Raw genomic sequence first — 21,589 nt, 5'->3', positions numbered from 1 at the left:
GCTTTTCTATTACGACATTGATAATTTTTGTAATTTGCCTCGAGGCGGTTGTATTCTGCTCTACAAATGCAATATTGTTTACTGTGTGCTCTGCGCGTTTTCCGAAGTGGCTGTACGTGCGCAGCTTGCCTGCAGGTGGCGCTCTCTTTCTCCTTTTCATGTGCTGCTCCTTGTTTAAATGGAACCTGATCCGCGCGGAGGATTGTGTGCCACTGCTAAGCGTCTCCATTACCCAAGATGAGAAGACATAATCCATACATGCTGGGGTGTGGGAATCCTAGCCGAGCAGTCTCCCGCCCTGCCTTTTGTTAAAAAAAACTGCTTAGCAGTTCATTAAAAAGTCTCTCTTGTTTTGGTTTCCGCCGTCTATGCCTCAGATGTTTGGCAACAAAGGTCGATTTGTGCAAAAAAAGCTTGGCTTATTGGGAATGCTGTTGTGCTTTGTTCTCTCGTCGTACATATTTTTAATTGTGTGTATATCTTTTCAAGAAAGCAGCGCTAATGGGGCCACGCTGCCTTTGATTTTCACCCAGTGAAAGTGTCATTTCTGGTCTTGTGTGAATGGGATACATTGAGGAGTTGACTTAACTGCAGGAGATTTTCATTTCAAAGAGCTCCATCCTTGCAGTTTCTAACAAGGGCCTGACAAAAGGATTTTTTCGTTTCACACTTGCCCCACGTGGCTCAATATTTGAATGCTAATGTATTTTTAAACTGTTCTTGTGCACTAGAAGGTGAAATTTACAAACACTTCAAAACACAGAAAAAGTTGTGTAAACTGTGCCTTATTCAAACCAGGTCCAATCTGGAACAAATCTCTTGAATCACTTCTCCTAGCTCAGGGTGAAAGTGTCTGAAATCTTCCCAAAATCTGAAAAAAATTGAAATGGTAGACATTTTTTTTCTCATTTTCCACTGACATTTCCAGTAGAGCAAAAATAGTCCCATGCTCTCTCGCAAACATGTGTGTGACGAAAAAATAACTAACTCTGTGAAAGTTTCTTGATTCTTATTTTTGCCCACCACCAACTTGGTTGCAGAGGGACAACTCATTTTAGTATCCTTGCATATGAATTGCAGCAAACATTGGGCCCAATCAAGAGGGATTCCGGCGTTTAGAAAAGTGGGAGCTAGAATTTCTCTCCTTTAATGGCGATTTATATAACATTATTTTTGTGTTTTTTGAAAAAGAATTCAGTGGCTACAGTTTGCTTCTAATTGTGGCTATGTGAAAGCTGAGGTTCTGAATCAGTGCCAAGCTGTATACCCAAAATGTAATGCATCCTTACCCCGATCCATGCCATTACTTCTGTATTTATTTATTGACTCTTGTTTTATTTAGCACTAGTGTCATCTTATGACTTCAAAGCCCTCTTTCGTTACTTAAAACCATTTAGACACTGGAAATTTAAATGAAACCATGAAATACCCCAAGGCATCTTATAACTGTCACAAATATTAAAATATGAAATTCACCACTAGGTTGACGGTATTACATATATATGTCAAAAGTTGTTTTTTTAACACTATAGTGGATTTGTTTTTCTAAGAGTTGTATGCCTGAGACGGATGTCTATAAACACTAGAAGGCAGTAAAGCTTAAGGAGGTTCTGTGTTGCTGTTTGTCATCGCCTTTATAGTTGCTTAATGTCGTTCAATGATTTTTCTCTATTGAAGCGGTGTTCTTGACAAATAATTCGTGCAACTGTGCCGCATTTGTGACTGGAAGCCCCTTTGTGCTGGGGGAAGCATGCTGCTCTGTCCCCAGGGGGTGGGTGTGTTATTGTCTTCCACTGAAACAGTATACATCAGTCATTAGTCTGCTCCCTGCAGAGCTGGGCTTATGTTATAGTGAAAATGTCAACATTCTCTAGGCGCTGCATGTCTTGTCGTCGCTTCTCTTGTTTCCAGAAACATGGAAGGGGTGTTTGGTTTCTCCTTAAAGGAAAAAACCCACTCACTGCACTAAAGGGAAACATGTTGTGCAGCCTTTAACGAGAGGCTTAACGTATATTCTTTGTCATATGCTTTGCACGTTCAGGTTAGCATTACCATTTTGTTACACCACTTTAGGCATAGTTCTAAACAGAAAGGTACAGTAACAAACATTTACAAAACCAATAGGTCTGTCTTTTGTGACCTTTTGACTTGTGACCAATTGGTTTTGCCAATGGTTGTTAGCCATGCTGCAAAGCATCCCAGATGCCGTGCAGAATGGCTAAAGTAAAACAAGCAAAATAAAATTTTAGGCAGCTGCCTGCACCATTTGATAGGTGTGAGCACGACGCATGCACTCACGTAGCTTCAAAATGATTCGACCCACCCCCTTTTTTTAATAACTTTTTTACTGATCCAGGCAGAATTGGTAACTAAAAACAAAATGTGAAAAACATTTTTTTTTAAGTGGGCAGGCAGGAAGGTATGAAAGCAACTGGGGTGCGTAAACAACGGGGGGAATCAAAATGGAGGCTGGAAGCAACACAGGGGAGTGCGAGGGTCGCGAAAGTAACATGAGGGGACTAGGGGGACACAGAAGCAATTTGGGGAGGGCGAGCACATGCGGAAGCTACAAGAGGAGGATGGGAGAGGTCAGGGCTGGACTGGGAACCAAAACCGGCCCAGGACCGAGCTCTTTGCCGGGGTGGGTTTTCGGCCGATTTTGTTACAGGGCCGTATAAATACAGCCCTGTAACAAAAACGCCCCCCGGGGGCCCCAAACCGACCCCCCACCCGTGCGGTGCACTGGGGGATTGCCCGGTGCCCGCAACGGCCAGTCCGAGCCTGGGAGAGGTGTAGGGAACACAGGGAAGGGCAGAAGGATATGGAACCCACACGGGGAGGCATGAGGGACTGATGCAACACACAGGCGAGAGCAACAAGGACGGGGGCAGGGAGAAGCAGACGGGAACAGGCAGCAGCACAAGGGGGCAGAAAAGTACACAAGGGGAGGGAAAAGGCACAAAGACACTTGCGAGTAGTTCTCTGACATCTAGCACAGACACCAGGCAAAAAACACATAGTAAAGTGTCAATGTTCCATGGGAAGGACAAACATAAGATTGACAAGTTGGAATGCAAATAAGCAAGTGAATGAGAGTGACGAAAAAAAACAACCAATGGTAGGCAATGGGTGGGCTCCAGACCCTCTTTATGTACATATTATGAAAAGACAAGGGGACCCAAATAACGTCAGTCAGGGACCTTTAGGTAATTGAACTATTTCTAAAGACAATGCTCCCTAGACAGAAATTAAGTTGTGAGCAATGAATATAGACCCAATCATTACTATATTGTAGGTATCTGTCCAACGGGTCAGATATTTAATATGTAGTCAAGTACAATATTTACAAACAATGAACACGAAACAATTACAGTGGGACACAAGCCTGCATCCTACTTGGCAAGAAAAACGTACAACATAGACTGAGGGGTTCAGGCAAGGGATCGAAACACTGTCGACACCTTGTACACCATATACGCTTTGTAAAAATGCACTAATTTTTGTGTAATGGTGTCTCTTTTATTTTGCTTGTTATGTAAGAAATGAGTTTGAAACAAACAACTTCCCTTGCCTGAACCCCTTAGTCTATGTTGTACGTTTTTCTTGCCAAGTTGGATGCAGGCTTGTGATTGGGTCTATATTCATCACAACTTAATTACTGTCTAGGGACCACACACTTTATGTTCATAGCAAACTACAATATGCCTTGCCACAGACAGCACATGCGCTATCTAGTGGGCTTGACCTAAAAAGGAAACATTCCCTGTGACCTCTTGTGCATTATCTGCACTTCGCATATTCCTTTTCCAAGAGTTTGCACTCCCAGAACTGGGGCACAACTCCACACAGCGGCGGGCGGCACTTGTAAGTGATGTGAGGCAGAGCAGGGCGGGGCAAGCGGGGAAGCCAACAGACAACAGAATAGGCATAATTATACATATTCTGTCATCTGTCGACTTCTTCCCTTCCGCCCCACTGCGTTTGCCTGTAACAGCCGCCGTTGACATTGTATATAAATACTACCCTCAATAGAACTACCTCACCACAATGTATCTCATTTATCTTGGCACCGTCTCTGTAGGATTGGAACCAAAGCTGGTTCTGGTGTATAACCCTGAAAAGGCCGCATGCACATATTGATTACCAGCAGGACAGAGAGAATATCTATGGGGACCTGCAGTGAAGTCTTTCTAAGTGTGCGCGGTGCCTGCACCTGTCCTCCAGCTGTGGGTCGAAACATTGTAAATTCATCAGAGATCAGGAGGGCACCTGTAACCCCGTTAAGTCGCAAATGTGGACCAAAATACAAAGTGGTCATACACTGTGAAAGTATCAGGAGAACAATCTGCTGGATAACCCATGACCATAAAATGAATGAATGGTCATTCCGTAGCTAGAGATGAGTGTGTGCATAAGATTCAGGAAAGATGTCTTAAAGATTTTACAAGAAAGCTGTGTGCTAGCTTTGGTGCATTCCATAGCTCTGGTCATTGGACTTTGAACGGCCTCCTTTACAGCTACAGTGTGTTCAGGGCAAGGGAGTCAGCAGGTGTCCTGGGGGTGCGATGATGTATTTTGTTGCAAAGGTATTTGACAGTTTTCTCACTTGCATATTTGTGGGGCAAATTAGCGAGTTGTAGGTGTTCATCACAGTAAAAGTAGTGATTTCAGGCTAGGGAGATGCTCTTCAAAGTGTCATCAATGGAATGACCACCATTATACCTGCTTGGAAATATGTAGTTTTGTTTGTTTTTTAATAGACTTTTATTGTTTGCTGTTTCTTGAATGTAACATGTTAAGCATGAATCATAAGCACCGTGAAGTGGCTGAGAAAGGAGTGTGGGCGCTATATAAGTAAAACAAATGTATTCATTCCTGTTTGAAAGGAGGAGTGGGAGAACAGTGTTAAAGTGCCTTGATCCAGGCCAAGGAGATGTAAAAGATAAGGAAGATGGTGAAAGTAAAGTTCGCAACCCACCTGCTCCCCTAAATGTTTGCAGAACTCAAAGTATCTGTTTCCTGATGTCAGTCACTTCCGTCCTCAACCCTGTCTGCACTACTGAAGGAATAATCCCCTCCTAGCATGTGCTCTGTACCCAAGACCCTTTACGCAGTGCTTGCTCATTGCTGTGTCCCAATGGAAGAACTTGTGATTGTCACAAACTTCAAGGAACACATTCGTCTTACTGTGTGTGTAGTTGGGATGGGCGGCAGGGCATTGATTGCCCAATCCCTCCTTCCAAATGATCTACATCTGACACGTGGGCGTACATCCAATGGCTCCATAGAGTTATAATTATTAACAGGCATGTTTAAGATGGTATTTTATTCAGAGGTATGTTTGGAGTTATGTTTTATTTATAGGTATGTTTGGGTTGTGTTTTATTAATAGGTATGTATGTTTGGGGTTATGTTTTATTCATAGGTATCTTTGTGGTTATGTTTCATTCATAGGAATGTTTGGGATTGTGTTTCATTTATAAGTATGTTTAGGACTGTGTTTAATTCGTAGGTATGTTTAGGCTTGTGATTTATTCAGAGGTATGTTTGAGGTTTATTTTATTCATAGGTATGTTTGGGTTTACGTTTTGTTCATGGGCATGTTTGTGGTTGTGTTTTATTCATAGGTATGCTTGGAGTTGTGTTTTAATTAAAGGTATGTTTAGGGTTGTGTTTTATTCATAGGTATGTTTGGGGTTGGGTTGTATTTATAGGTATGTTTGAGATTGTGTTTTATTCATAGGTATGTTTGGGGTTGTGTTTTTATTATCGGTGTGTTTGGGGTTGTGTTTTTATTCATAGTTATATTAGGAGTTGTGCTTTATTCATTGGTATGTTTGGAGTTTTGTTTTATTCGTAATTGTGTTTCATTCATCAGTAAGTTTGGGGTTGTGTTTGATTCATATATATGTTTGGGGTTGTGTTTTAATTACAGGGTTGTTTGGAGTTGTGTTTTATTCCTAGGTAGGGGTTGTGTTTTATTCGTAGGTATCTATGTTTGGGGTTATGTTTTATTTATTTATTTATTTTGGGCATTTGTTAAGCGCCTGGTTACGCCACTGGCGTGTCCCCGCGCTGTGATAGGTGAAGTAGCTGTCCCCCCTCCTCCCGCAAAAGGCTATCTGCTAAAAAGATGCGTCTTCAGTTTTTTCCTGAATAAGACTTCAGAAGGTTCAAGTCGCAGTTCCAGCGGGAGAGCATTCCAACGTTTGGGAGCAAGATATCTGAAAGACCTGCCCCCCATGCGTGCTCTTAATACTCTGGGGACTTTTAACAGCCCAGTCTGAGAAGACCGTAAACTGCGAGTGGGCTCGTAGTGGGTTATTAGGCTCTGGAGCGGTCTGGGCGCTTTGCCGCTCAAGATGCGATGACAGGTGGCTAGGGCCTTAAACTCCACTCTCCTCTCAATTGGAAGCCAATGGAGGGCCCGCAGAGCTGGTTTAGCGGAAGACCTCCTAGGGAGCCTAAGTACCAGTCGCGCTGCCGCATTTTGAAGGACCTGTAAACGGCCCATGACCATACCTGTGGCCCCTAGGAAAAGCAGGTTCCCATAATCAAGTCGGGAGGTGACGAGGGCATGCACCAGCGTCTTTCGAGCAGGGATGGGAAGTAGGTCTAGCACTTTCCTAAGGGCTCTCAGAACACTGAAGCATACCCCCGTCACCCGACCGACCTGTGGGCCGAAGGTAAGGTCCCGGTCAAGCCACACCCCAAGGTTCCTGGCTTCACGGCAGGGAACTGGGACTTCACCCAGGCAGGGCGGCCACCACGCCGATGACCACGCAGACGGCCCACTCCCCACCACGAGCACCTCAGTCTTACTGCCGTTCAGTTTTAAGCAGTTTGCGGACATCCAGGCCGCGAGATCTTGCATGCAGTTCCTGAAGATGTCCGCCGCAAGACCGGGCGCGCGCGATAGGGAGATGACCAGCTGCGTGTCATCGGCGTATGACACCAGATGGAGACCATATCCTTCCACGATGGCCGCCAGGGGGGAGACGTAGATATTAAATAGGGTTGGGCTCAGTGACGAGCCCTGAGGCACGCCCTGGCCCAACTCAATCTCCCTGGAGTAGCATTCCCCTAGCCTGACTTGAAAACGCCTGTCAGACAGGAAGGACGTGATCCAGCCAAGCGCAGCTCCTGTCACCCCTCCTCCGATCAGACACTGTAGCAGGTTGGAATGAGCTACAGTGTCGAATGCTGCGCTTAGGTCTAAAAGGATCAATGCCATAGTTTGGCCCTCGTCCACACCCTGTCTTAGTGCTTCCACCGCCACGAGAAGAGCAGACTCCGTCGAATGACGGGGGCGGAAGCCAAATTGCGAGTCGTGGAGTAGCGAAGCCGTCTCCACGTGCTGCATAAGCTGGATATTGGCAATTTTTTCCGCCACCTTAGCCATATAGGGCAGGAGGGAAATGGGACGGAGGTTGTCTAGTTTTTCAAAACTGACGTTGGTCTTCTTCTGCAGAGGAAGTACCACTGCCTGCTTCCAGGCGGTCGGGACCACCTGGGACTCAAAGGAGGTGTCCAGTAAATGACGCACATAAGGCTCGAGTACTGGCAAGCTACCCTTTAACCGACTAGGAGTGGTCGGGTCTCTAGGGGAACCGGATTTTATTGATCCACAAACTCGGAGGAGTTCCGCGGTGGGGGGGGTAACAAACGTGGATAACCGTTGTTCTCCATTTATTCTAGTGGGTTCTGAGTAAGTAGGGCCACTATCTGTCCTCTGGGAGAAGGAGTTATAGATATTGGTAACCTTATTTGCAAAGGACTCAGCAATCCGGTTACAGCCCTCCGTAGTGCATAGTTTCTTAGGCACCACGGCTGGTTTCCCTATTGCAATAGACTTATAAATAGAGAAAAGCTCCTTGGTGGACTGCTCTGCTTCCTCTATCTTATTGCAATAGTACAGTGACTTGGCCTTCCTGATCAGAGTGTGGTAAACGCGCCTGCAGTCAATGTATTCTGTTTTGGCCCGAGTTGAATAGGCAATCCTCCATTGCCTTTCCGCACGTTTACATGCTGCTTTAGCCTTACGCAGGTCGGCGTTGTACCAAGGTGCCGATCTTTGCACTCGGCCCCCCAATTTCGCCACGCCCAATGGTGCCACTGAATTCAGGGCTTCCAGTATGCGTTGGTCAAAGTTAGCATTAATTTCCTCTACCCCATCGCCCCCAGGAGGGCCCTTCTCAGTTAATGCCCAATCGAATTTGGCTTGGGAGAACGCTGCCCATCTCCGCGTATGTCTGGGGATGAAGGTGACTCCGCTGGACATACCTAATTGGCATCCGTGGACAGTACAACTGTTGTTTAATGATTCATTTATGCTTCTGCATTTAGAATTGAGCAAGTTGAGGGCTTGTGGTGAGACCTCATGTTCCCAGTGCCAGACTTCTGCACCCTCTGAAGAGCTGGGTATTATTCCTGAAATTTCCTATAAGGGGGGGGGGGGGCTGAGTCATCATGCTAGATGTGTCTACAATAATGATGTCCACTACATATTTCATACCAGACTTTGGTTGATCTCAGAAGTGCCTTCCTTAGCAAGTTACTTGTACCTAGTCCTACACATGATACAAGTACTAATACCGGGAAAGGGTACATTAATCTGGTGGAACGAAAAATACAGACTAATGGCATTAAAACGATACAAAGGGGATGGATGGAAATGGTAGGGTGTTCTTTCTCCGTGGTAATTACTTAGGGCGCATCTGATCCAATGTTTCATCTAATTTCTGCAATTGCACACCGACCAGTTTTGACACTGCCCCAAAAGGGACAGTTGAGTCTTAACTGCCAAGTAATGTCCATTCAGAACCGGACCACAAGGAAACCCAGGTGTGTTTGTACCTCTCTGGTCCCCATTTCTTATGGGCAATCTGGCAATCATATAGTGCACCCTAGAAAAGGAGTGTTGTACATGGATGGGGTTGGGGCACTGGAGTTATTGGGCTCGACAAGTGACAATCAAACATTTTAATCAGAGAATCATATCCGATTTTTTCAATTGCAAGACATTGCTCATAGTTACAATTTTAGGCACAGAGCTGATTGGTCCTGAATCAGACCATTTGCAGGCGAGTGCGGAAGATACAATATGACTTTGGTCCTCGGATTCCGAGGACAACAGCGTTGCCACTAGAACTGATATCTCCCCCCTTGCTCTCCTTTTAGGCATGGCTTTCCTACTTTTCCAGTTGAAATTATTGAAAATGATATGTTTCCTTCCCTTTCAGATCTCTAATTTCACAATGTGTTGTGTGCTGTCTGTCACAAACAAATCTAAATTTTGTCTCGAATGTGTGAAGGGTGCCAGATGGTGAACACTTCTTTAGCATCATCTCCAGCAGCAGCCCTGGTGTGAATCCCAAGAGATCGAAACCAACCCTCTCAATATTAACGCCAATAAGCCTGCATGTAGGCTGTTACACTAAGCAAGTACACAATCAAAATCCAATATGTCAGTGGTGGCGTACACTGGCTTGGACAGCTGTCTGGAAGGCATATTCTGACGTCACACTCTGCCATTTTTACGACGTGTATCTTCATGAATATTAATTGACCAGAATACTAGGTTCAGCGGAAATTAGGTCAAGCCCCCTTTAGCCCTAATGATACCAAAGGGGATGATGGACAAAGCCTTTGCACAAATCAAGCACTCTCCCCCAGTCAACTGATCTGGGTTTTATCCATCATCATTCTTTAGCTCACCACACCACCCCAGTTCAGACATGGCCATATGCAAATCAGTCTGACCCTGTGCCTCATGGGAACAGTCCAGCCCGAACTGCCAAACCGTGTCTTCCCTGGACTGGAAACAAGCATCCTGGGACCGGTTTCTGGCTAATCAGCCGTCATCAGCCAGGCTAGCTCGAATCCAGTGGCAAAATGAGCAACGGGCCCACGTATGGGCATACCCTGCCAACTTGGGGCAAACAAAGCAATACCAAAGGGGATGATGGACGGAGTGCTTGAACAAATCAAACACACTCCTGATCTGGGTTTAACCCATCATCATTCTTTAGCTCACTCCACCACGCCAGTTCAGACAAAGAATGATGATGGATTAAACCCAGAACAATTGACTGGGGGTGAGTGTTTGATTTGCTCAAACGCTCCGTCCTTCATCCCCTTTGGTATTGCTTTTGCCCTAATGACATCACATTGTTGATTTATTTTCTGACTCTTTGCCGCTCTACATCCTCCCTTTTTTGCTCCTGAGGAACTGGGAATAGAGAACGTAGTTCAAACTACTGAATATAGATAAGGCTGTTAGATCTGTGTTTACCTTCATTTTCTGTAGCTGATCCTCTGACCCCAGGTATCAGAGGCAAGGCAATTCTAGGTGTCGCAAATTTACAGCCATGGGTAGCAGTTGGTACCACTAGTTGCCTCTAATTTACATCTATGTTTAGTTTTGCGACGTTTCTTTACATTGTATTTAACTGTAATCATACCAATTTCACATAGTTGTACAGGCAATTTAAGTCACAGTGCCAGCCCTCCTTTTTATATCGAAGTAGTGATTGCAATAAAAATAACACAAGAAATATATATGTCTGCAAGATGTGCCTTCGGCCTGGAGGACATGAATTTGAGCATTTTTCAACACTACCATCCATTATTTCTTTATTGAAGAGAAACCGACATTAAGAGGCAGTGAATATTCAGAATGTGGAGCATGACATTTGCCTATGGGGCTTGACTGAACTCTGCATTGCATGGTTACCTTTTCTGAATTAATTTCGCTGTCTGCCCGATGCAGCTGCCGTGCACTGTGCCACCTGGACATACAAAGGTAGACTTGCAGTATTTTCTTACATTGGCTCATCTTAAGGAGCAATTGTGCCACAGCCCCCACTTCCCTTTCAGTAAGTCCTTATCTTTTTCACACCACTTTCTTAAAGAATATTAGCTGCTCTAATTAGAGGTTAGGCAATGGAAAATTTCGCACTCGGGCTTATGTCTTAATACTTAAATACATTAATATTAATGATAATACCCATAACGATGTACTGAACCAGTCCTTGGAATTCAACAAGCACTCACACAAACTCTATTAATAGACTATAGCACGACCACACTCAATGGATAGGCTACCCAACACTGGTCTTGTACACCGAGACCAATTTGTGTCATGCTAAATTCCCATAATACTCACCCAACAGTGGAAAAGAAACATTAAATATATGCTACCCATCCAAAAGAAGACAATAACCTTTTAAAGAGAGGGTTCATCGTTTAACATTAATACAGTAACATAACAAACAGTCAGCAGTCCATTTTAAGCAGAAATCATCAATGGAAACACGCCAAATTGTTTAAAAATTGTTCAGATTGCCGTCCTATAAGTCGAATCAAAGCAAAATGACCTGAAACATTTGAAATTACGAAATGCCTTCTGGGCTGAATAATTTATCTGAAATAGTTATTTGGGTAATAACCCTTAAATAACATGGTATCAATAGAATCAATTTTCCACGGTCTGCTTCTCGGATTTAATGTCCTTCTTGATAATGTGGTTCATCGTCTGAGTTCAAGTGCAGCGCTTCACCATCCTTTCGTTAACCACACAACCAGGCAGTGGGTTCTGTGCTGCCATCCCTCTCTTGTGGAGATCTCCCCCTGGCCAAATGACCTTGTCGGTGTCGGGAGCGCAATCATCATATCTCTTTCAATCAATCAGACAGATCCATTACAAGAAATGTCCTCAAATTCATTATGCTCATTAAAAAGCATAAGTTATTGATCGGTCAATCAGAAAGTGAGAATACCAGGGATATCAAGTGTCTCATATCCCTGTACCCATTATTCTTAGCAAGGCATCATTTACTGGTGTAAAAGAGCAGAGCAACACAATTTTCTATAACCACAAATAATGCAGTACAGCTCGCCAGAGGGCTAGATTCTATGACTTTGGGGTTAATACGTCAATTCCGAGACATTGCACCAATGACCTATTCTGTCTTAAAATACATCGCTCCCTTTACAAGACCCAGCTGTAGCAAGGCTGTGTGTGAACAATGAGCACACATATTTATTGATTACCTCAAGGAGAGATTGGTCCATAACTCAGGCCATGGCCCTCCTTTTGACAATGCTTTGGATGTTTTATAGTCAGAATGAAAAGTAAACGCACAGGGAGTGCTAAGGTGGACACGGAAGGCGAATCTGTGCCCATCTACAGGCACTAGTTCTGAGCTTATGAATTTCCTTCACACATTTGATGTCTATTACTCATTAAATAATAACACTTTGTTTTTATGTAGAGTTTGATATGGCAGATTTCTACTTTCTTAACTTTGTAAATGGTAGGTGTTGGTGTCCTCCGCCCCTCCTCTGAGATACTCATTGGTAACCTGGGATAATGGCCTCTGTCACAGATAGGAAGGGTAGGTCGACTATAGTTATGTGACAAGCTGGGTGAAAAGTCTTTGCTTAACTGTTACATGTTATACACCACAGTAGGAGGTATGTAGGGTACCACAATGCCAATGAGAAGTGCCAGGCTAGTGTTTGCTTTAAAGCCTGGTCGTTCTTCCTGATCTCCTGGTGGCTCAGCTATCCTTCCAGCCCCTTCCTCTGCCGCCACTATTTTTCAGAAGTTGTACATTTGACATTTTTTTTAGGGGAAAAAATAATGAATTGGTCATCTTTTATTGGAAGGGATGGTTAGAAAACTGAAAAAAATATTCATTTTTTCATTACTAACTTGTCTTTGAGCTAACAAGTCAATGGCTTCCTTTTATGAGAAAGGGATGTGAAAAAATCATTCTTATATTTATTTTGTATTTATGTTTATTATTAATTTATGTCAGTGCTTTGGATTGCATTCTCATGTATTTCACCTTCCTGCACTTTCCGGCATAGATTCAAACGTTAATGATTACAAGATACACAGGTTCTCCCAGGTTCCCTAGCATGGTCCATGCTACATTAACATATACACATGCATGGGTATAGGCAGACATACATACATCGCTGTTTTGATTTGAATTGTTAGGATAGTTTTGTTTGGAATTGAATGTGTTATAACTTGGTCTTTGGATGCGTAACTTGGAAATTAACTGGTAAGAACCAGATTAGATCATAGACCTCAAATCACCTCAAGGTCAACAATGTGATCCTTTGTGTTCTGTAACTCCTCACCTGTCATTCATTCTCCTCTTTTAACAACCTTCGCCATTTTCTTAGCATTCCCTTTTGCCTGACTTTACAAGGAGACACATTGTGCTTATAGAAATCTGAAAGTACCAGCAGGGAAGGACTGCTTTGCACATCCGGCCTGCATATTCCTAGATTGCTCATTATTGATTCAAGGATTCCTCAACATTATTCACGCCATGATCCCTCCCAGGCTCTTAACCATCCATACAGTCATAACTCTATCATGTAAAAAAATCATTCTCATCTTCGACTAAATGAGATAACTCTACATATAGATAATTGTGATCTAATCTCAACAGACGTACATAACAATTATGTAGAAAATTAGGTTAAAGTTCCAATAATTTAGAAACCAGAGTGATATGGCAAAGCATTTGAAACCTCAAAGAAGAAACAGTTTATTACCTACATACACTGTGGAGCATTGTTTGGTACCATATGCAGAAAGATAACTTGGAGGATGTAACAATAGAGCAGTGGGGGTAGAGAGGCCTTGGCATGTACTTAAATCGTATTTCTTATCCTTCCGGCACATTTCACACTATCTAGGATCCATTTAATTCTCTTTTCAGTAGGACCATGACCAGTCCTCCCTGTTTATTTTTATGACAAATGAGAACTGACAGGGTAGTGTTTGTAAATGTAAGACCCCCAACAAATGATGACGCCCTTGACAATTGAACACTGCAAACCTCAATAACAATAGTCATGAACATCTTCTAAGGCGGGTAATGAAAACTCTACTTCTTAGGAACGTTTTAGTCCTATAGAGGAGTGGTCATAAAACACTTCTATTTTTCTTGCCACCCTTCCTTACTTTCATGCCTTTTGTAGCACACATTCTTATCTTTGACAGTTCTCATTCATTTTAACCCATATCATGCCCATGTGCTCTGAGACAGCACTTACATTGTATACCGATCTTCATAAAACACTTAAAATGAATAAAATATTCTACTATGCAAGTTTCTTTTATCAAATATCTTTTAAGAATAACAGACCGTTCAGCAGAAAGAAGTCCTCATTAACCTTGATGTGCTCACATCGTATATCCTGTCTAAAATTAGAAATGAATTTTATGACACTTATAGATTTCTATGCTCACGTGCATATTATATATGCATATCACATGCCACTGTTACCAATGGGTCAGTTTTCAAAGAGCTCCTGAAATGAGGCTGTGTGGAATAGAGAGCACACGATGATGAAATTAGACATATAATTTATTCTCAGTTAGTCGGGTGCCCTGAAATTTCTATCAAGAATAATTGTTATGTAAAAATGTATATTGCTGAATTCGTTTCACACCGTCAAAAAGTCTGGATAGTACTTATTCAGGGTCAAGAAGGGTTGTGTCACTTGTCAATGGGGCCAAATTGAAAATTAGATTGAAAAATGTAAACATTTGCTAATCTGTCAGTTTGTGAGTTGGTGGCCTTTCTCACCAGATTTATATTGGGAAATACTTACTTTATTAAATGATTTGCTTTTTCATAAATATATTTGTTTGCAGAATGATAATATTCCACTTGTTTACAAAAATAGTTTAGTTTATAATTTAAAAAAATATATCACGCAAGTCAATTTGTTTTTGTCTCATTTTGAAGAATCAAATTGCACTTGCCAAAGGTTTTCTTGGCTCCGACTTTTAGGCTGAGATCAGGATTGATTCAGATGTTAAAGTGAACATGTTGGCCCTGAGTTTGCCTGATTGACTTTTTCGATGGAATGAAAAGCACACTGCCATAGCTGTGATAGCCAAGCCCTGACCGGTAAATCACTCTTCCCATCTTGTTGCATGACCCCCCCCCCGCCACCCCATCCCTCCTCAAGCTAGTGTTGCTGACGTTGGGGTGGGTCAGGTTTTAAGCCACAAATACTGCAAGTACTCACTCAGAAGTAGTGTTAAGGGCATGGCTATCTACTTTGAAGATAAAAAGATGTGCTCTGTCCCCATGAGCGGTATCCTGTGCTCAGGTCCAGAACATTAGCCGCAGCCCCCGCAACATCTTATGATTCCCTGAGACCAGTCTGGTCTGAACTCATAGCCCTGGAAACATTATGCGTAGTGCCCTATTACCTTCTATTCGGAAACACTGCAAATATTTTAGGATGCTTTGGGATACAGGTGGATTATAAAGAAAATGAGATGCACTTGAATTTGGTCATTTTCTTCCAAAGTGTAGCATATAATCTGATTGTTTCGTTAAATTATAGTAAAAAGCCTCTGGGATGCAAGTTCGTCCTCTGGGTCATCATCACTACCATGCCATTAATTGTAGACCCCTTAAACCATGATGCATAAAAGCGCTTAATGAAAGGGGCAAAGTATCAGTTCACCTTTTAACTTCAGTGAAGTTCCCTGTACCAGCAGAGATGAAAGGACTGGACAAAAAGTGGAGGAGTCTGTGATTCTGCCGTCCTTCATGAGACAGGTTTTGGCTCCATGACAGAGGTAGAAGTCAGCTGTTTCTTGGAGCTCAGAAGAGAGCGGTAGACTGCCACGGGTTAAACAAAAATTGCTCCCTAAATTAAACTCAAAAACTGCAAAGGTCCATCTTATACAAGGCCTGCTGAGAGGACCTGCTACCTCTAAGAAGAGTAGGCCTAAAATCCAGCAAGATGCATTGCATTAACGCAGTGGATGCTTCTACAACCCCCTCCCAACATCTCCCCTGCGACAGAGGCTTTTCTCCTTTGTTGTTTAGCTGTACCGGATAACTGATGGAAGGACTCCAGAATCTCCCACTGCCTATTGGTTGTTTCCTCATGCTGTTTTTCATCCATAGCAGCCTGTGTGAATCTTGTGGGTCATCCCATGCTCTTGCTGCCATCTGGCTGCGTTGCAGTATGATCTCAAGCATCATATTGGCCATGCTGGTGTCTTACATCTCCAGGATTGTGCCTATGGAATGTCTCCTGTGGACTGTCCTCTTCACACCAACAGTACCCGCCCTCATCACGGCCCACCAAGAAATTGCATTTCCTTGGACTGTAGGCGCCCATTTTGGCAGTGCAATGGACCACCGCACACACTGCTTTAGCACTGCTGTGAATGCACTCCCTCCAAAAAAGGGAGGTTGAAATGAAATTCACCTGCCAATCTATTCGGAACTGCCAATGCCAAACTGATTGAAAGTGCCTATGCTATAAGAGGGTTACTAACATGCTGCTTTACTGCCTCACTTTGATAGAGTGCCAGCATTCATGACTGAGTTGCTGTCTGAAATCTGCAAACTACAAAGCTAGTAAACTTTTCAAAAATTTAAATGTGAAATTTAAAATTCGCACACCTCTAGTTGAGTGGAAGCGGAGTCCTGGGCAGAAAGCACTTGAAGCTAGCAGAATGACCACCTTGAAAATAGCAGAAAGACTATCTCAGATTGTACCCCGAACATTAGCGATAATAGTAATAACCGCCCTTATATTGCAGTGGAGAAAGTCGCTCTACACCTATGATCCTCCCTTGTAATTATAGAGCTACTGTGCAGAGGAGGAGAGAACGAAATGGTGGCAATTTGTTTCTCATCCTTTGAGTACATTGTGCGGCAATCGCTGTTTCTTGAAGCACGAGATCGTCATGATGTCGCAAAAGAGCATTCGATGCAGCGAACTATCCACAAGCACATTGTGAAGTGCTGTTGAATAGAGCTCTGTGTCACTGAGGACCACTTGAGTGCACATTAAAAGAGCACTTTACCTCTTTTCACTCCAGATGAGAGAAGTAGCAGGTGCTGCTGCTCTCTGCATAGTCATTAGCATTGGTAAGACCAAGCCAAAGAATGAGCTACAGTGACCCTTCACAAACTAGAGCTGTGTTAAGAGCTGTCTACCTTTGCAAGTTGGAACTGTTAACTCAACCTGTGATTTTTACAAATCTTATATGAGATAAGTTTCATTTCGGCCCCATTTGGTGAAATCTGCTTGTTCAAGATTTAATGTACATTCATCTCAGTTATACTAGGACCAACAGGGGACGTTAATACCTCCTTCACAGTTAGTGCTTAGCTTGTAAAATAATGTTGGAACTCAAAGTTTTTCTCAGAAGCTTGCATCCGGTGCTATGAATATCAAAGATGCCGAATACCAAGGTTGGTTCATCTGGATTGCACTTCCTACATCTTTTAATCCGCCACCAGCCACTCTCTGCACCCTCAGCTCACTCGTGAAGGTTATTTTTCATCACTGCCTTCTCCCTTTGTCACAGTTTTTTTGTCTTTGTTTTGCTCTTTCTTTCTGCCTTTTCTGTTTTCTTTCCCTTAATCTGCTGGGAAGCCTGATGATCAAAAATAAGTGCTGATCCCCAAAAATGAATGCCGATGGACCCCACACGCAACTACCCACTCAAATTAACCACTGCCTTCACTATTCCTTTCAAATGTGATATATATGCTGAAGGAGGCCAAGTCGTTTCCACCATGACCCCTAAACCCCTAAACTTTGGAATTTCTCCTTCATGTCTCATTCTGAAGTAACTCATACCACTTGAATTTGTAACTTCTTGCAGGACCCTAATGATCAGCATGTGTCTGGGGTACTTTTTTTATGTCCAAGCCGATGCTTCATGGAGACAAAACTAGGCATCAGTCTGCGTCTCTACTAAGGGCGGGCAGAGAACCCCGCTCTCCAACGGAGTGTGCAGAGTTTTGCCTACTCCATGCTCTGCTGAGAACGCGGAGTTTAGGCAAAATCCGACTCCACAGCGGAGCAGATTAGCCAGCTACCCCCTTGACAAAAAAGGATCCCGCCTCTACCTACCCAATAAAAAGTATCAAAACACAAATGTAAAATGAAAAAATGCACTTACCTGTACTGTGGCGTCTGGGGGCTGCCCTCCTCCTCCTCGCTGTGGTCTCTCTCCCGCAAATCCCTACGTCCGACATATGTCTTGCGAGAACTGCCCAGTCCACGTGGAGGAGTTTTTTCGCATTCACAGCTTGCTAATATTAAGTTGGTGAGCTTGTTCCAGACTTGGCATCCACTGGTGTGATTTTTGGGCACTATAGCAGCACCCAGTGAAATTTTCTAAACGCGGGCGCTCGCGGGACGGTGCAACCATTTGTGGTGAGAACACTGTCACTCAAGTGACCACAAACAAGCAGCACCATCTGGAGTGCTGCGTAGTGCCATTTGTGCTGATTTTGCAGCATGGAATAAACTCCTGGGGCTAAAAATCAGCTTGGGCAACATGATGTACTGGTTTCCTCCCATTCGGGGAACTCTACGGATTTTCACAGAGTTTTTATGTAACTCCACGGAACTCCATTGAGTGAAACTCAGCGAGTTCTGCCCACTCCTAGTTTCGCCACACTTTTTTTTAGGTCTCACCTGGCGAAAGCAGCGCTTGCGCTACGCTCGCTATTGCAAGTACCTAATGTAATTGATTCTGACGAGGGCTTTCATGCACGCATCTGCATGGACAAACATGGCTGCTCTTGCCATTTGTCCATAGCAGACAGCATGCGCGTGCCCGTACGGACTGTGGACAGTCCGACGCCATTTTGTTTGCATTTTGTTGTCATGGCAACTAAGCTTCCGCTTTGTGTATGCAGCTTGCCGGAGGGATCTGAGCGATCTCCTTCTCGTTGGGGAAGCATATGAGCCACTTGCTCACTTGATGCAGTTCAACAGACTTTCGTTAGGTGGCACGGCAGCCATGGCTTCCCTCAGGTCGTGGCAGCTTTTCTGATGCCTAGGGCTTTACAGCTCATTCAGGCATTGTGTTGAAGAACGCGGGGTCCTCAATGCTGGTACAGCCTCGAGATGGTCAGAGCTGGCGCAGCCCAGTCCCACTGCTGGCGAGTGCCCATCAACACCCAGCAGCTTGCACAGACGTGGTGCGACACTTGCTAGACTGCCATGTCTCTCTCCAGCACCGCGCAGCTGAAGCAGGGAGGTGAGGCACTGAACTGCTCAGCGGCTGTCAGAGGCCGGGTTGCGAAGCATTACAGGCCTTCTTCCTGGCAGCGGTGTTGGCTTACACTATGCCTCTGTGGTCAGCTTTGTTGGGGCTTCCTTACTTTGAGTGCAGTCACTTCACGCTGTGCCTCACCATGCTCCTCTCTCCTGCGGCGGGCAGGGGTTGTACTTGCTGGAGTGTCGGCTTTTCTCAGTGGGTTTTGCAGGGCTGTTTTCTCTCTCGCCACCGACATGTGGATTCAGGGAGTTCTGCAGGGCCTTCAGTTTCGTTCCACTGTCTGTTGTCGTGCTGGAAGGCCTCGCAGGTCACACTGGCATTATAGCAGCACTACATGCCTCACCTTGGGGGCAGGATGCGGTATTTATTGGCCTCCACCAACAATGCTCGTTGCCGTTATCTTCCTGGACAAGCGATAGAGGCGATGCATCTTTTCCTGCTAGCACCCAGGGGTAGGGGTGCCTCAGACATGGGCTAGTTCTCCCCTCCCCGAGGAACTACTGCTGCTGGCTCACATGCGAGGTCAAGCCCGCTCATCGCCAGTGTGGTGGCTTGGGCCCAAGGCCCACATGCAGCACAAAGGACCACGCAGACAGCCAGTTACTGTGCATACAACTTGCCCAGGGCACATGCGTCCGGCCCCTTTTATTGGCAGGGTCACCTGACCGGCGACACCTGTGTTGGATGGGTGTGGGGTGAGTGTGGAAGCCTCAGGGAGTGGCTGGTGACACCATACATATCCGGAACACTAGAACGTGTCCTGCAGGACACTATAGGAAGGTTTCATTGTCTTTCCAGATGCTGCACGTCACTTGTATGTAAATGTTAAACTAATGCTGGGTAAGTGAAGGAAACTGAAACTAGGGGCACAACATTTTTGGAGTGCTCCGGTGTACTTTTATTGGCGACAGACGGATCGGAACTGAGTGAACCACATTTATTTATGCTTCTATTAGCAAACGTACGATATATGTTGTAGCAGTATTTGCTTGTACTTATGTCAGCAAGAGGGTTGTAGTTGCTGCAGTGCTGTTTTTTTCCGTCTGCGCTGCCATTAAGCAAGGAGATTAGGGCTGCTGTAGGGGCACATTTGTGGTGTACTTTACTACTGTCTCTTAGGTTTTGCGGCTTCTGCGATGGCTGGTTGCCTCTCGCCATTTCTCTTACCGACCACAGAGATGGTAACCAGTATTAATGCAACTTTTATGGAAAAGCAAAAAAATGTATACCAAATTAAATCCTTTCCCAGCTCAAGCCTGTCGTCAAGACAACTTTTTTAAAGCAAAAAGCGTATGTTAAATGTGTTGCTTAGTACACCAAAAATGCACCTATTCATAAAGCTGATCGGACATGGGGAGTATATGTTCTTTCCTCTACAGCACTAGGTGTCTGCAAGACTTCTAGGAGCTGCAGTAGTTACATAGTGGTACAGTGAGTGTAGTGAGAAATAGACAAGTCCCAGTGTTCCTTCATCTGCTGTGCTGGTGGTTTCCTCCGATGAAAATGGATCTACAGCTACAAATTCTGGCAGGCTTTCAGGTACTACAAGCAACACACATATGACTTCCTGTTCACAAATCTCACAACTGCTTCATCCTGCCTAATATTTCTGGCATAGACGTAGTTTATGCCCAGGTCTTGCCTCAATAGCAAACACTTTAAACATTGGGGGGCGGGGAGTTGCAAGTGCCGACTCTCAAGTTCACGGGATAACTTGTACTATCTATGAATACATCAGGTAATGCTTTCTTCAGAGATACTTAAAGTAGTTTTTAGGTCGAGCCTCGGCAGCGCATGCGCTGCTCTGCGAGGCATGCTGTATTGAGTTAGGGACTTGAAGCTCCACCCAATCTCCGCCCACATTTTCATTGGCTTTTGTCATTGTCTACTGTAAACTGTGGCTGTTCATTGATCAAAAGGCTTAGTAGTCCCTCCTTAGTCCTGCCTCGCCTCATTTTGTAAGCTTCCATGGCGACACCCCCTGTTACGTGTGTTGCTACTCGGTAGGGCTTAATTACATCCTCGGAGCACTCTTTTCTCAAATAGCTTTGTCCTGTCTGCTGCTGCATGCATGACACGCTCTCTCCTAACACTTTAAAAATAAATTGATAGCACTCATTTGCTATGCAATAGGTCTTGCATTTGCGAGAGTTTAAGCTATTGGCATTGTATATGACAATGCCTTTTATTTATCTGTTTTAAAAACAACACATAAATAAAAGGCATTGTCATTTACAATGCCAGTAGCTCAAACTCTCATAAATGCGAGACCTATTGCATTGCAAATGCTTGTTTTTAACAGTTTCTTCCTGCAATTGGCTTGAGACTTTGTCAATCGTTTTTTGGCACAGCCCAGTGAAGTATTTATCTCTCACCTAACTCTAGTGGCTGTTTGGTATCTTGGCATATCCACTTCAGTGCTTGCTTTGAACTGCATGGGGAATTACTTTACAACTGTATCCCTGTCTCGCTCAAATGTGCTGAGGTCTGCGATACCAT

The 21,589-nt window shown here is 44.2% G+C and overlaps 1 protein-coding gene across 3 annotated transcripts in view; it reads left to right on the top strand.

Annotated features, from left to right (window-relative positions):
- Positions 1-21,589, top strand: part of GFRA1 (GDNF family receptor alpha 1) — a 396,539-nt gene that overhangs the window by 17,779 nt on the left and 357,171 nt on the right. The gene's annotated exons all lie outside the window — the stretch shown is intronic.

This window comes from Lissotriton helveticus, chromosome 5_1 (genome assembly GCF_964261635.1).
Source record: "Lissotriton helveticus chromosome 5_1, aLisHel1.1, whole genome shotgun sequence".
Lineage (NCBI taxonomy): Eukaryota > Metazoa > Chordata > Amphibia > Caudata > Salamandridae > Lissotriton > Lissotriton helveticus.
This window is presented reverse-complemented; position numbering and strand designations above follow the sequence as displayed.